The sequence below is a fragment of the Mobula birostris genome, chromosome 1 (assembly GCF_030028105.1).
Source record: "Mobula birostris isolate sMobBir1 chromosome 1, sMobBir1.hap1, whole genome shotgun sequence".
Classification (NCBI taxonomy): domain Eukaryota; kingdom Metazoa; phylum Chordata; class Chondrichthyes; order Myliobatiformes; family Myliobatidae; genus Mobula; species Mobula birostris.
Window position 1 is genome coordinate 163,825,590 of NC_092370.1, and position 15,428 is coordinate 163,841,017.

A 15,428-nucleotide genomic window follows, 5' to 3' on the forward strand; every position below is an offset into this window, starting at 1 on the left:
CTCCCTCTTAAATATAGCCAATGTACTGGCCTCAACTGCTTCCTGTGGCAGAGAATTCCACAGATTCACCACTCTCTGAGTAAAGAAGTTTTTCCTAATCTCGGTCCTAAAAGGCTTCCTCTTTATCCTCAAACTGTGACCCCTTGTTCTGGACTTCCCCAATATTGGGAACAATCTTCCTGCATCTAGCCTGTCCAATCCCTTTAGGATTTTATATGTTTCAATCAGATCCCCCCTTAATCTTCTAAATTCCAACGAGTACAAGCCCAGATCATCCAGTCTTTCTTCATATGAAAGTCCTGCCGTCCCAGGAATCAATCTGGTGAACCTTCTTTGTACTCCCTCTATGGAAAGGATGTCTTTCCTCAGATTAGGGGACCAAAACTGCACACAATACTCCAGGTGTGGTCTCACCAAGGCCTTGTACAACTGCAGTAGTACCTCCCTGCTCCTGTACTCGAATCCTCTCGCTATAAATGCCAGCATACAATTCGCCTTTTTCACCGCCTGCTGTACCTGCATGCCCACTTTCAATGACTGGTGTATAATGACACCCAGGTTTCGTTGCACCTCCCCTTTTCCTAATCGGCCACCATTCAGATAATAATCTGTTTTCCTATTTTTGCCACCAAAGTGGATAACTTCACATTTATCCACATTAAATTGCATCTGCCATGAATTTGCCCACTCACCCAATCTATCCAAGTCATTCTGCATCCTCTTAGCATCCTCCTCACAGCTAACACTGCCACCCAGCTTCGTGTCATCCGCAAACTTGGAGATGCTGCATTTAATTCCCTCATCCAAGTCATTAATATATATTGTAAACAAATGGGGTCCCAGCACTGAGCCTTGCGGTACCCCACTAGTCACCGCCTGCCATTCTGAAAAGGTCCTATTTATTCCCACTCTTTGCTTCCTGTCTGCTAACCAATTCTCCATCCACATCAATACCTTACCCCCAATACCATGTGCTTTAAGTTTGCACACTAATCGCCTGTGTGGGACCTTGTCAAAAGTCTTTTGAAAATCCAAATATACCACATCCACTGGTTCTCCCCTATCCACTCTACTAGTTACATCCTCAAAAAATTCTATGAGATTCGTCAGACATGATTTTCCTTTCACAAATCCATGTTGACTTTGTCCGATCATTTCACCGCTTTCCAAATGTGCTGTTATCACATCTTTGATAACTGACTCCAGCAGTTTCCCCACCACCGACGTTAGGCTAACCGGTCTATAATTCCCTGGTTTCTCTCTCCCTCCTTTTTTAAAAAGTGGGGTTACATTAGCCACTCTCCAATCCTCAGGAACTAGTCCAGAATCTAACGAGTTTTGAAAAATTATCACTAATGCATCCACTATTTCTTGGGCTACTTCCTTAAGCACTCTAGGATGCAGACCATCTGGCCCTGGGGATTTATCTGCCTTCAATCCCTTCAATTTACCTAACACCACTTCCCTACTAACAAGTATTTCGCTCAGTTCCTCCATCTCACTGGACCCTCTGTCCCCTACTATTTCTGGAAGATTATTTATGTCCTCCTTAGTGAAGACAGAACCAAAGTAATTATTCAATTGGTCTGCCATGTTCTTGCTCCCCATAATCAATTCACCTGTTTCTGTCTGTAGGGGACCTACATTTGTCTTTACCAGTCTTTTCCTTTTTACATATCTATAAAAGCTTTTACAGTCAGTTTTTATGTTCCCTGCCAGATTTCTCTCATAATCTTTTTTCCCCTTTCTAATTAAGCCCTTTGTCCTCCTCTGCTGAACTCTGAATTTCTCCCAGTCCTCAGGTGAGCCAATTTCTCTGGCTAATTTGTATGCTTCTTCTTTGGAATTGATACTATCCCTAACTTCTCTTGTCAGCCACGGGTGCACTACCTTCCTTGATTTATTCTTTTGCCAAACTGGGATGAACAATTGTTGTAGTTCATCCATGCAACCTTTAAATGCTTGCCATTGCATATCCACTGTCAATCCTTTAAGTGTCATTTGCCAGTCTATCTTAGCTAATTCACGTCTCATACCTTCAAAGTTACCCCTCTTTAAGTTCAGAACCTTTGTTTCTGAATTAACTATGTCACTCTCCATCTTAATGAAGAATTCCACCATATTATGGTCACTCTTACCCAAGGGGCCTCTCACGACAAGTTCGCTAATTAACCCTTCCTCATTGCTCAAAACCCAGTCCAGAATAGCCTGCTCTCTAGTCGGCTCCTCGACATGTTGGTTCAAAAAACCATCCCGCATACATTCCAAGAAATCCTTTTCCTCAGCACCTTTACCAATTTGGTTCACCCAATCTACATGTAGATTGAAGTCACCCATTATAACTGCTGTTCCTTTATTGCACACATTTCTAATTTCCTGTTTAATACCATCTCCGACCTCACTACTACTGTTAGGTGGCCTGTACACAACTCCCACCAGCGTCTTCTGCCCCTTAGTGTTACGCAGCTCTACCCATATCGATTCCACATCTTCCCGGTTTATGTCCTTCCTTTCTATTGCGTTAATCTCTTCTTTAACCAGCAATGCCACCCCACCTTCCCTTCCTTCATGTCTATCCCTCCTGAATATTGAATATCCCTGAACGTTGAGTTCCCATCCTTGGTCACCCTGAAGCCATGTCTCTGTGATCCCAACTATATCATAATCATTAATAACAATCTGCACTTTCAATTCATCCACCTTATTACGAATGCTCCTTGCATTGACGCACAAAGCCTTCAGGCGCTCTTTTACAACTCTCTTAGCCCTTATACAATTATGTTGAAAAGTGGCCCTTTTTAATGCTTGCCCTGGATTTGTCGGCCTGCCACTTTTACTCTTCTCCTTAGTACTTTTTGCTTCTACCCTCACTTTACACCCCTCTGTCTCTCTGCACTGGTTCCCATCCCCCTGTTGTGAACTAACCTCCTCACGCCTAGCCTCTTTAATTTGATTCCCACCCCCCAACCATTCTAGTTTAAAGTCACCTCAGTAGCCCTTGCTAATCTCCCTGCCAGGATATTGGTCCCCCTTGGATTCAAGTGTAACCTGTCCTTTTTGTACAGGTCACGCCTGCGCCAAAAGAGGTCCCAATGATCCAAAAACTTGAATGCCTGCCCCCTGCTCCAATCCCTCAGCCACGCATTTATCCTCCACCTCATCGCATTCCTACTCTCACTGTCGCGTGGCACAGGCAGTAATCCCGAGATTACTACCTTTGCGGTCCTTTTTCTCAACTCCCTTCCTAGCTCCCTATATTCTCCTTTCAGGACCTCATCCCATTATTGTAGCATATAGTTTTTTATTACCATGTTTTCCAATGTACTGCTTTTGCAAAACAGCCAATTTCATGACATACGCCAGATGTTAAACCTGAATCTGATTCTGATAATGCTGATGGGAAGTTCCTGAGGATTTCACGGCAGCTTCTTCAGCTGTCCATTGGGTGGCACTGTGGAGCAGTTTTTTAAAAATTATAATTCTAATCTTTTAACTTCCCATCACCCACAGTTTCCTAAACACAGGAGATTCTGCAGATGCTGGAAATCTGGAGCAACATGCCCAAAATGTCAGAGGAACTCACCATGTCAGGCAGCATCTGTGGAAGGGAGTAAACAGTCAGCTGTTTACCTTCCTGATAAAGGGTCTCAGCCCAAAGCATTAACTGTTCATTTCCCTCCATAGAGGCTGCCTGACTTGCAGAGTTCCTCCAGTATTTTTTGTGTATCTCTATTCCAGTATCTCCAATTTTTCTGTGTGATTCACATTTGTCTTTTTGTTTTTTTGTCATTTTATAATTGACATTCTCTAAAACAAGCCAATGAATTTAAATAATCCATCAAATTTATTTTTGTAGAACCAGAAAATGTCAAAGTGAAAGTTGAGTTTAAATGTGGTTAATAGCTAGGTCTTTCAGATTCTCAGTCATCTGCATACTCTTTTCCAATTTTTCCATAATTCAGTCCATTAATTTTATTTTGAAGTGAGTTTATTTGCAACAGTACTCTTGGGCAATTTTTCTTTTCTTTACTCAAGAGCTACACAAATCAGGAACACCCTTCCTGTGTGGGTTGTGTTCAGCTGAAACAATTGGAATTGGGGTCAAGATTAAAGGAGAAATGGGAAAAAACAGTGGTAAAAGGGGATAAACTACACCTCAGCCATGGTCTGATTGAATGGCTCATGGAATGAGTAACGGCTCCTTTCTGGAATTTCTTACAGACTCGGCTGGCTCGGTGGCTCACAGCTCCTTGATCTGGGTTCAATTCTGATCTCAGCCGCTGCTTGTAGGGAGTTTTCTTGCTCTCTCTGTCATGTGTGTTTTCTCCAGGTGCTCTGATTTCCTATCACATCCCAAAGGCTAGTACGTTAGCTGGCTGCTGTGTAGGTGGGTGGTAGGAAAATTAAGGTGAAATGGATGGAAGTGAGAGACAGGATTGGTTGCAGGGCAATAAGTGAGGGGATGCTCTGAGAGCCAGATTTGACTGGAGTGGCTGAATAGCCCCCTTCTCTGTCATAATAAAGAATAAGCAAAAGAGCTTTGTTACAATGCAGATTATGAAATTTTAATGTTTTCAGGTAACTTATTTGATTTCAGAAACTTGACATCAATTAATGACTGAATCTGAAATGAAAACAGAAAACGCCATCTGACCTTCTATGTGTTTCCATTGTGGTCAGCTTTGTTTCTGCACTAGAAGCCCAGGATCTTGTTTCGCAATTAAATACAGTCCACATCCTTTAGTCAAGAGGTTGTGGGCTAAAGTCCTGCTTAGGAGAATTCAGCATATATTCTGGACAAACTTTACAGGTGCAGAACCAAAGGAATGGATGTCACATCAGGATGAATGGTTAAACTGCTTTTCTACATGTCCTCTGACACAATTTTATCAGCAAAGGTCTACCAGGTGTCCATACTAATTTCAACAAATAAAAATCATACCTCCCATACTCAAACTTCCACTTCTTCCCATTGCCCTGTATGAAGGATGAAATGAAATTGGAAGTAGTTTATTATTGTGACCAGCAGTGAATCACGAAGAAGCTTGTCTTATATACTGTTCATACAGATCAAAACATTACACTGTGCATTGAGGTAGTACAAGGTAAAACAATAACAATGCAGAATAAAGGGTAACAGCTACAGAAAAGTGCAAATGCAGGTAAATTTTAATGTGCAAGTTCATTACAAGATAGATTATGAGGTAAGGAGCCCACTTTTATCATACTAGTGAACTACTAGATAGTGCTATAATAGCCTTGACCCTGGGGGTATGTGCTTTCAGGCTTTTGTATTTTCTGCCCAATGGAAGAGAGGAGGAGAGATTATCTGGGGTAGGTGGGCTTGTAGATTATGCTGGCTATTTTACTGAGGCAGCGAGAAGTATAGATGTGCTTCCTGGATCTTGTGTTAGACGTCCTGTAATGAAATGCAGCCATGTATTTTGCAACATCAGTACTCCATGAAGCCTGCAAACCCTGTCCGCCTCCCATCCACACCATCACTATTTTATTACTCCTCTTTGTAAATGCTCTGTAATCAAGCCACCATTGTAACTGAGCTCAAGTCAACCTTTGAGCCATTTCCCCATCCGCAATCAAACCAGGGAAATGGACAACAACACAGGTGCTGCATTTATATAGCATCCCATTTCTTTTTTACAGAGTAAAATGCTCTAAGCTGCATCATGGAAGCTTTACCAGTCAAAATATGACCCCAGGACGCATGGAGATACTAGGATTGGTGAATAGAAGCAAAGAGTCATAGGCAGTCAGACAGCACTGAAACAAGCCCTCTGGTCCAATTTGTCTAAGGTGCAAGGGCAAAGGTGCCTAACTAAACTAGTCCTATCTGTGTACCTTTGGCCTATCCCTGTCAAATTGTACCTTCCTCTACTACTTCTTCTGGCAGCTCATACCACAAATACGCCACCTCCTGGATGGAATTCATGCTCTTCAGATCTTTCCCTTTCAATCTTTCCCCATTCATCAAAAACCTTTGTCTTCTAGCTTTAGACTCCCCTACCCCGGGAAAAGAAGACATCTACCCCCTTTCCTTTATAATATCCTTTGTGATATTATAAACTTCCTTAAAATCTAAGACTGGTTACATTAAGCAGCATCTTTCTGGAGAGGAGAACTTTATGGAGGAAAGTTTGGAGGATCATTCACAAACAGCTGAAGATACAGTGACAGTTGATTATGAAGTAACTAAAAGCAGGAGCTAGTCATGGAGAGCAGAGAGGATTTGATGGGCTCTAGGGGTAAAAAATATCCCTTAGATTGTGAGGAATGAGAGAGCAGAGGATACAACCAGGAAGTGTTGGACACACGAGTCTTGACTTGCTGAGTGCTCTCAGCTTTTTCTATTTTTATTTCAGATTTCTAGCATCTGAAGTTTTGTTTTTGATTTTTATTCACTGAGGTCATAAACAAATTTGAAAATTCAGATGTGAATTTTGAATTCAAGGGGCTGTTGGAATAGGTCTTTATGTAACAACTGCTGAGTGATAGCTGAGCAGGAATTTGTGTAAAGTAGGACGAAGACACAGCACTCACCTGAAGATAAAGAAGTATCTGTTCCTTAGAAAAAAACAAAAGCACTTCACAAGAACTGAAGACCATGAATTCACTTGGGATGCACTGCTGTGAAAAATCACACATACACATACACAGGTGCCTAAGACTTTCGCAGAGTACTATATTTGTCAACTTGGAGCGGAAAGCGAGTTTGTAAACCTGGCAAAAACTAAGGATGTCGGGAATGGTGAGGATGGAGTGCCGTGGGAGGTTGTTTATTCTCTCTGGTTAGAGAGTCTGATGATTGAGGGGAAATAACTGTTCCTGAACCTGGTGATGTGGGTTCTGCGACTCCTGTACCTTCTTCCTGATAGCAGCAGCAAGAAGAGAGCATGGCCTGACTTCAGCCCCTCTAACATGCACCTACACTGCCATGTAAAATGATTTTCTTTTTAGCTACATCCAGTTGTCATCCCTCAACCTGTGATGGGTCCTATTCTACTCCTTCTATACTAACAATTGTGTGGCCAGATTTTGCTCTACCTCCATCTACAAGTTTGCTGATGATAACGCCGCAGTGGGGCACATCTCAAGTAATGATGAGTCTGAGTACAGAAGGGGACAAGAGAGCCGAATGACTTGGTGTTGTGACAAGAACCATTCCCTCAATGTCAGCAAAGCAAATGAGCTGCTCATTGGCTTCAGGAAGAGAGGGGAGCATTAGAGAACAAGCTCTTATTTATATTAGTGGTGCTGTGGTTGGGAGGTTGAGAATTTCAAGTTCCTAGGAGTAAACATCAGCAATGACCTTTGCTGATCGAACAACATTGATACCACAGCCAAGAAAGCTCACCAGCAGGAAGCTAAAGAAACTTGTCATGACACTCACCAGTTTACATTGATGGTTTATCTCTTTAACTGTTTATTTGTTTGTTTGTTTATAGAATGGCTCAGTACGGCAAATGCTCTGCCGTGACCACAAGAACCTGCGGAGAGATGTGGACACAACTCCACACATCATGGAAACTATCGTCCTCTCCATGGACTCAGTCTTTGCTTCCTACTGACTTGGTAAAGCAGCCAACATAATCAAAGACCTCATCCATCCCATTCTCCCTCTCCCATCAGGTAGAAGGTACAAAGGCCTGAAAGCTCAAACCACAAGGTTCAAGAGAAGCTTCTGTCTTCCTGTTATAAGATTGTTGATGATCCCCTTTGACAATAAAATTGACTCTTCACCTCACATTCTACCTTGTTTTGGCCAAGCGCCTTACTATCTACATACACTGTTCACTGTAGCTTTAACTCTTTACTTTGGACTCTGTTGTTTTACGTTGTTCTACCTCAATGCACTGTTGTAATAAATTTGTTTCTATAAACGGCATGCAAGGGAATATTTTCACTGTCCCTCAGTACACATGACCAATAAATTAATTTACCAATTTGCTAACTGTGTGGCATTTCTTACTTTTGGTTACTGTGCAAAGCCAACTGGAATAAACAGTTAAAACAAGCTGTTTGGACTTATTGCTGATTATTTCAACATTTGGGCATTTGAGAAGGACAATGTCCTCAGACGTTGCCACAGAATTCTCCCTGCTCCATCACTTTGAACGGTTCACCTGACTTTGAATCACAATAAGCAATCTTCCCTCTGCCTCAGGTCATTCAAAGTTCAAGGTAAATGTATTATCGAAGTACACCGTATACAACCCTGAGATTCATTTTCTTGAGGGCATACTCAATAAATCCATAGAATAATAGCCATAACAGAAGCAAGAAATAATAATAATATATAAATATCGAGAAATGAGATGACGAGTCCTTGAAAGTGAGTCCATAGGTTGTTGGAATGTTCCAGTGATGGAGCAAGTCAAATAATCCCCTTTGGTTCAAGAATCTGATGGTTGAGGTGTAGTAACTTCCTGATGGCAGCAGCAAAATGATAGCATGACCCTGGCAGTGAGGGTCCATAATGATGGATGCTGCTTTCCTGCAACAGCGTTTCATGTAGATGTGCTCAATGGTGGGGAGGGTTTTAGCCTTGATGGCCTGGGCCGTATCCATTACTTTTCGTAGGATTTTCCATTCAAGGGCATTGGTGTGTCAATACCCAGCAATGATGCACCCAGTCAATACACTCTCCACTACACAGCTATAGAAGTTTACCAAACTTATAGATGTCATGCTGAATCTTTGTAAACATCTAAGTAGAGGTGCTGACATTTCTCTTCATAATTGCTGGACCTGGGACAGGTCCTCCGAAATAATAACACCAAGGAATATTCATGGAGAATTCCTCATCCGACCTGCTCCCCAGAACCATGTGGCCTCATCTCCAGATGTACACAAGCCTGCATCTCACACTGCACCTGTGGTTGTGACAGGAACCAGTTCCTTTGCAAGGAGACATAATAAGCAGGATGTCCATGTACTTTTTGTTCCTGCTTACACATTCAATAACTTGCACATGCTCTGTTTAGACTTTTTGGTTGTCTTCCAGAGAATTAGCAGGTCAAGGGCTGAGTATCCTGTGGTGAGTGACTCCTTGATACCCCAGAGCTATTCCATCACCTACAAAGCACAATTCCAGCGCTTGATGAATACACCTCGCCTGCCAAAGAGAGTTCAAATTTCAAGAAGCTCAGAACTATCTAGGTCAAAGCAGTCTGTTTGCTTGGCACCTACCAAGCACTCAGAGCACGCATTTCCCCCAACACTGCCCCACAGTGTGTACTACCTAAAAGGGCATCGCAGCTGCCTGTCCTGCTGAGTTCCTCCAGCATTTTGTGTGTGCTGCTCCAAAAATAAGTGAATAAATTATAAGACCATCCTCAGTACCGCAGAAGGCAGAGCATTTTGTTGGCTCATGGCTTTGAGGGCGACTCGGTCTGTTGTGGCTCTCATAGGCTGAATCTTTCCTTCTGGTTAATGGAGTCAGATTGCAGCCTCTATCAACAGTTGACGGTGAAGATTTGTACAGACTTTTGTTGTGAACATCTATCACAACTTGGTTCCTCCAGGTCATCATCAGCAGTCCCTTGTGGTGGCCAATGCACTCCCTTCTCGTGCCTTTGGGACATGTACAACACTCTCTAATAAAAAAGACAGATGATGAATCTGGGAGGTTCACCTCTGTGGCTCTGCTGTCGTCTGCTCAATGAAATCCATTCAGCTGTCCTTGACAGAAACAATCCTTTGCCCCCTCAGCTTTGTTCTGGTGCAGATTGCCCTGCTCATGCCAACTCTCTGGCGAAGCCCTCCTGTTACTCTCACTCTCCTGCCCCTTCCCATCACTTCTGTACATCATTCAGATCCAGTCTAAAAACTATTATTAACCTGCTCCCGCCACTGCCTTTGGAATAGGGTTTTTACATTTCAAACATCAGGTCACCCAGGCTGGAAGCAGGCCTCATGCTTCTGCACCAACCATTGCAGCGTCCACGTACACTCCTCCCATTTTACCCTCTCACCCCTCATCAACACTCCCCCTTGATTTCCCCTGCAATGGGGCAATTCACTGATACCTAACCCTCCCCCCCTCCCCGACATTCCCTCCCTAACCAAGGAGCAGCAGAGCTCAGCGATGAACTCAGGTTGTGAAGCAGTGAGACTAACCACGTGTCACAAATCATTGGCTTTATACCCATGTCACCTCGTACTCCAACCTTCCTTCCTTACGAGGGGTGATAGATAAGTTCGTGGCCTAAGGGAGAAGGAGTCAATTTTAGAAAACCTGGCACATTTATTTTTCAACATAGTCCCCTCCTACATTTACACACTTAGTCCAGCGGTCGTGGAGCATACGGATCTTGGACCTCCAGAAAGTACCCCCAGCAGGGGTGATTGATAAGTTCGTGACCTAAGGTAGGAGGAGATGAGTTACTCTCATACACGCACATGCAGTTCAACTCTTTGAGTGATTATGCAGAAAGTTTAACATTAATAACATCTCCTTCTACCTTAGGCCATGAATTTATCAATCACCCTGATGAGTTATTAACCTCAAACATGACAAAAAAACTGCCCCAGAATTCCAGTGAAAACCCTTCTGCAGCCCCTGAAAAGCTTCCACATCCTTCCTGTAATTGTGCATAATACTCCAAGTAAAGCCAAGCCAAGTTTTCTACTAGTGCATCATGAATTCCTGACTGTTACACTCTAGCAATGAAGGTAAGCATGCCATATGTACCTTGTTTGTCATGCTATTTACTTGCGTTGCCACTTTCCGGGAGTTATGGACTTGGAACCAAAGTTTCCTCTGCACATCAATACTGTTAAGGGTCCCCTCATGGTTTTCCCCTTACATTTGACATACCAAAGTGCAACACCTCACATTGCCCAGTCTAAGCCCCATTGCTTATGGGTTCAGATCTCTAAAAAGGACTTAGTGATTTATCTAACTCAAGAGATTATGTTACCATGTTTATAAACAGCTCATATCAATGGAGATGGGACAGTTTACCAGAAGTGGCTCCCCTGATGAAGTTAATTTGAGGACTACAAATCAAATTTAACTTGATTTCCAGTGCAAGAAAGGAGAGTATTGTCATTGGGGTTGAGAATTCAACAACAATGGACTGATCTGCGCTAGGACTGCAATTAATATATCTGCAAAACATAAGGTGGTTCGTCATAGACTGCCCCTTTAGATATTTGCATCTGTTTTAATCAACTTTCCTTGTCAGCTAGCTGGCTGCTAATCTGGAATGAGGCAACAGTTTGGCAGGCATGCTACTGCAGATTTACTCGATAAGATTCTACTTTGGAACAAATCAAATCAGTTTTTCTTTTGAGATGAAAGAATGATTAGTTAATTGAGCTTGGAAATGAAATTCGACAACATTCTTGCATTCCAATCCCACAAACAGTGGGAACTAGGATTTCCTACTGATCCAAGGGTTTGGCAGAAATTTTTGGGGTATTTCTGTTCTCCTTCCCTTTATATACTTCCTTAAAACAATTTGGTGCCCTCGAGGTTTAAGATGTCCCATGGCCCACAACAGACAGATGCCAAAGCAGAGAAGCAGCTAATAGGAAGAGAGAGTTAAACCTTGAAGTGAATGAGATCCTGAAAGGAGAGCAGGAAGAAGGGGAGACGAGAGTAGTTTTGGGAGAGGGTTCCAGGGTTTGGGGCTCAGGCGGCTAAAGTAGCACCTGGACATGGTGAAGAATGTGTGGGGAGGGTGCATGAGCAAACTGAACCAGTAAATCTGACTGCACTGACTTATGATATTTTATTTTATGGAGATACACTGCAGAGTAGGCCCTTCCAGCCCTTCGAGCCACGCCACCCAACAACACCCAATTAACCCTAGCCTAATCATGGGGCAATTTACTACGACCAATTAACCTACCAACTGGTAGGTCTTTGGACTGTGGGAAGAAACTGAAGTACCCGGAAGAAAACCACATGGTTAATGTTGGAAAGAAGAGCATAAAGAAGGGAGAGATCATTAATGCGTTAAATGTGACGACAAGTGATTTACATTGAAGGGTGGAAGCAAATAGACAAGCTTTATGAGGGAGATATATTAAGACTTACAAGCTCATGATAACATAGGGCTATGAGATTATTGACAGTCGAGATCAATGTGAGAGGGGATGATAAGAAGGATGTATAAATGAGTGCTAATTAACTGATGCAAATTAACACTACTGATTAATCCATGATGAATGGAATACATTAATAAAGTAACAATTGATGATATAAATTAGTTGACTGGCAGTGATTACCTGATTGTTAAGTACACTTGTCATGTCCATTTTTTTGCCCTACCTTTTCGTCAGTGATTTCTGCCTTATCTCTTCATGTTGGACTTCTGCTTCAAAAAAGCTTCTGCTACACACTATGGGTAAGTCAGTAAGTATTGATTGTCTAGACACAGCAGCTAGACAGCTTATAATCACATCCAATGCATTCTCATCCTTATACTCAGACTAATAGTGATTGGACAGCGTAGAGTGTACGGCATCAAACTGTGCTATGGTTTGAAGCTGGGAGGCAGCGTCTGATGAGAGTTACATAGGGACAAGATGCTAACAGATTTTCAGAGATGGTTATTTGGACAGGAGATATTGCAATAGGTCATATTATACACCGAGTGGCTGGACAATGGGATAGAGGCTGCTGTGCTTGGATAATCTGTTGCCCACAATACAATGAAGTGTGGCGCGTGGCCAAGTAGTTAGGGCGTTGGACTAGCAATCTGAAGGTTGTGGGTTCGAGCCTCGGCCGAGGCAGCGTGTGTGTCCTTAAGCAAAGCACTTAACCACACAATGCTCCAGTCTACCCAGCTGAGTATGGGTACCAGCAAAAATGCTGGGGGCTAACCTTGCGATAGACTGGCATCCTATCTGGGGGGGAGTCTCGTACTCTCAGTCGCTTCACGCCAAGGAAACCGGCATAAGCACTGGCCTGATGGGCCACAGGCTCGTGACAGACTTTAAAAAACAATACACTGAGCACTAAGATGTTTGTGGTGTGACCTGTTGTGTTAAAGTCCACTTTGTTTTGTTCATTCTTTTTTTCCCAGCTACTTAAAGCTTGTGAAGCACTTACAGAGTTGGAGACAGATGCTGAAAATCAGACTTCTATCTGGGATCTGGTTATCTGTTTATTCATTTCTGACAGAAGGTCATTGACCTGAAATATTACCCCTGTTTCTCTTTCCACAGATGCTGCCTGACCTACTGAATGCTTACAGCGTCTTTTATTTCAGATTTCCACCAGTCTTGATTTTAACCTAGGATTGTTCTGTTACAAGGACAGAGTTTAATGTCATCTTTTTTGCATCATTGCCGTAACTTACACATCCATTTTACATGTAATGTCCTGGTTAAGAACATATTTTAATATTATTTCTATTGCTATGCTGTGAGTTATTTTTATTTTAGCAGTTCTTCTGTAAAAGCAGTGTGTCCTTCCTTTTAGCTAAGTGTTATAGACTAGTGTTTTGATTTTGGGTGAAGACAAGGAGCCATTTGGGATGCTGTGTCAGCCAGCCAATCAGGTTTTTTTGGTTACATGTTGTAACATTCTGCCCAGTGGGCTGCTATGGAAGATTCGAGAGAGCTGGGTAGGATCAGATGTCTGAAGGACAGTAGTCTGGTTTGGGGACTTTTGTGAGGAGGTGTGGAGAAGAGCACAAGGGAAGATGCTTGGAGGATCCCATAGGAAGTAGAAACCCTATTGCAAGGAGTGCTTTGTGCAGATGAATGGTTCCAAGGAGGAAGTGTCAAAATTTCTGAGTTAGCCAGTTTGTTCATGACATTCTTCAAGGGAAGTTTGGCCTTTGGCTGGTGATGAGAGTTCAGCGCCATGAGTAAAGCAATGCACCCAACTACTACAAAAATGAGTTCCAATGTTTATGTGCACATTTAGACTGGTTTAACTGTAATGGGCCCTTTTTCTTTAGCTTTTATTTTTCTGTTAGATGTTTGGTAAAGTTGAAATATTGGTAAACATACTTCCACTTTAATTGTATGCCGCTGTACAATGTGTTATTTCCTGGTGAAAAATAGCTTTGCATGGGGCAGTATTTACACAGCATTCACCACAATTTTAGTTCTTTCATTGGAAAATTCAACTTTCCTCATTTGGTTGAACCAGAATCATACTGAGTCTAATCATGTATTGGCTATTGAAAGTGGTCTTCTCACTGCTGAGTCACGTGGTTGTTAGCAGAGTTAGCCAAGTTTGTTACGAGTGACAGTGAGAGGGTTACACACAGTTTACAATACACAATAGAATAATATGAGCTGACAGACACTTGAAAGTGATGAGGTAATTGGTTCTGTCCCTTGCTGAGCTCTGTGTCTCTATTATGCAATTAAATACTCATAGACTTGGGGTTATATTGAAGATATGTGGATTGTTAGGTTAGTGCGACATCAGGATCTTCCTATCCTCTTTCCTATATAGTGTCTATTATTCCAACTGGGATGATTTGAACTATTATATTGGAGATGCAAGAGCAATGGATTTGATCTGAGTGTTGGGAATTTATTTGCTTACACTGATAATAGCCCAGGTAACAGTGTGACACTGGACTACCATTCGCCAATCAACCATCCTAAATTTGTTAATTGTAGAGCTTTATAACCAATTTAAAGAGAAACAAGATGTATTTATAATATATGTGGATACCTATTGTCCATATAACTTAATAGGAGAGAATTCATCTTTCCAACTCTTCCATGCAAGGTAGCATCGTTCTATTTGTATGCTCATCGGAGGCAGTGTAGACAGAAAGCTGTCTTGCAATGTTCCAAATTTCAAAGTAAATTTATTATCTAAGTACATATAGGTCACCATATACAACCCTGAGATTCTTCCATTTGCGGGCCTGCTCAGTAAATCCAATAACCATAATAGAGGTTTTATAACCTCTTTTTCCCTTATTCGGGAGGGAGAGAGAGCCTGTGGTATGTTGAATTATGAGTAGTCCTTAGGGTACTGTAAGTTTGTATCTTTATTGATGTTTTGCTGCATGCTTGAGTGCTCGGTGGGGGCGCTGATGCTTTTTTGATGGTGGGGGGGAGATTACTGCCTTGCTGCTGATTGTGCGTGGGAGGGGGGAGCTGGGGGGGTGCTTTGGGGTTCTAACACTTAACTGTCAATTATTCTTTGGGGCACTCCTCTGTTTTTGTGGATGTTTGTGAAGAAAAAGAATTTCAGGATGTATATTGTATACATTTCTCTGACATTACATGTTCCTATTGAAACCTACTGAAACAATGAATGTCACAACTACCAGTGTGCAAAAGACAACAAACTGTGCAAATACAAAGAATAACTAAATAAGCAATAAATATTGAGAACATGAGGTGAAGAATCATTGAAAGTGAGTCCATGGGTTGTGGGAAATTTCAATGATGGAGCAGTGAAGTTAACTGAAGTTTTTCCC

General features: G+C 42.2%; 1 long non-coding RNA gene across 1 annotated transcript in view; it reads right to left on the minus strand.

Annotated features, from left to right (window-relative positions):
- The window catches only part of LOC140208250 (uncharacterized), an 87,589-nt gene that overhangs the window by 42,852 nt on the left and 29,309 nt on the right, over window positions 1-15,428 (minus strand). Inside the window, exon 2 of the long non-coding RNA XR_011888710.1 lies at window positions 4,943-4,977. This is a non-coding gene — a long non-coding RNA (uncharacterized lncRNA). The remainder of the gene's footprint in view (window positions 1-4,942; window positions 4,978-15,428) is intronic.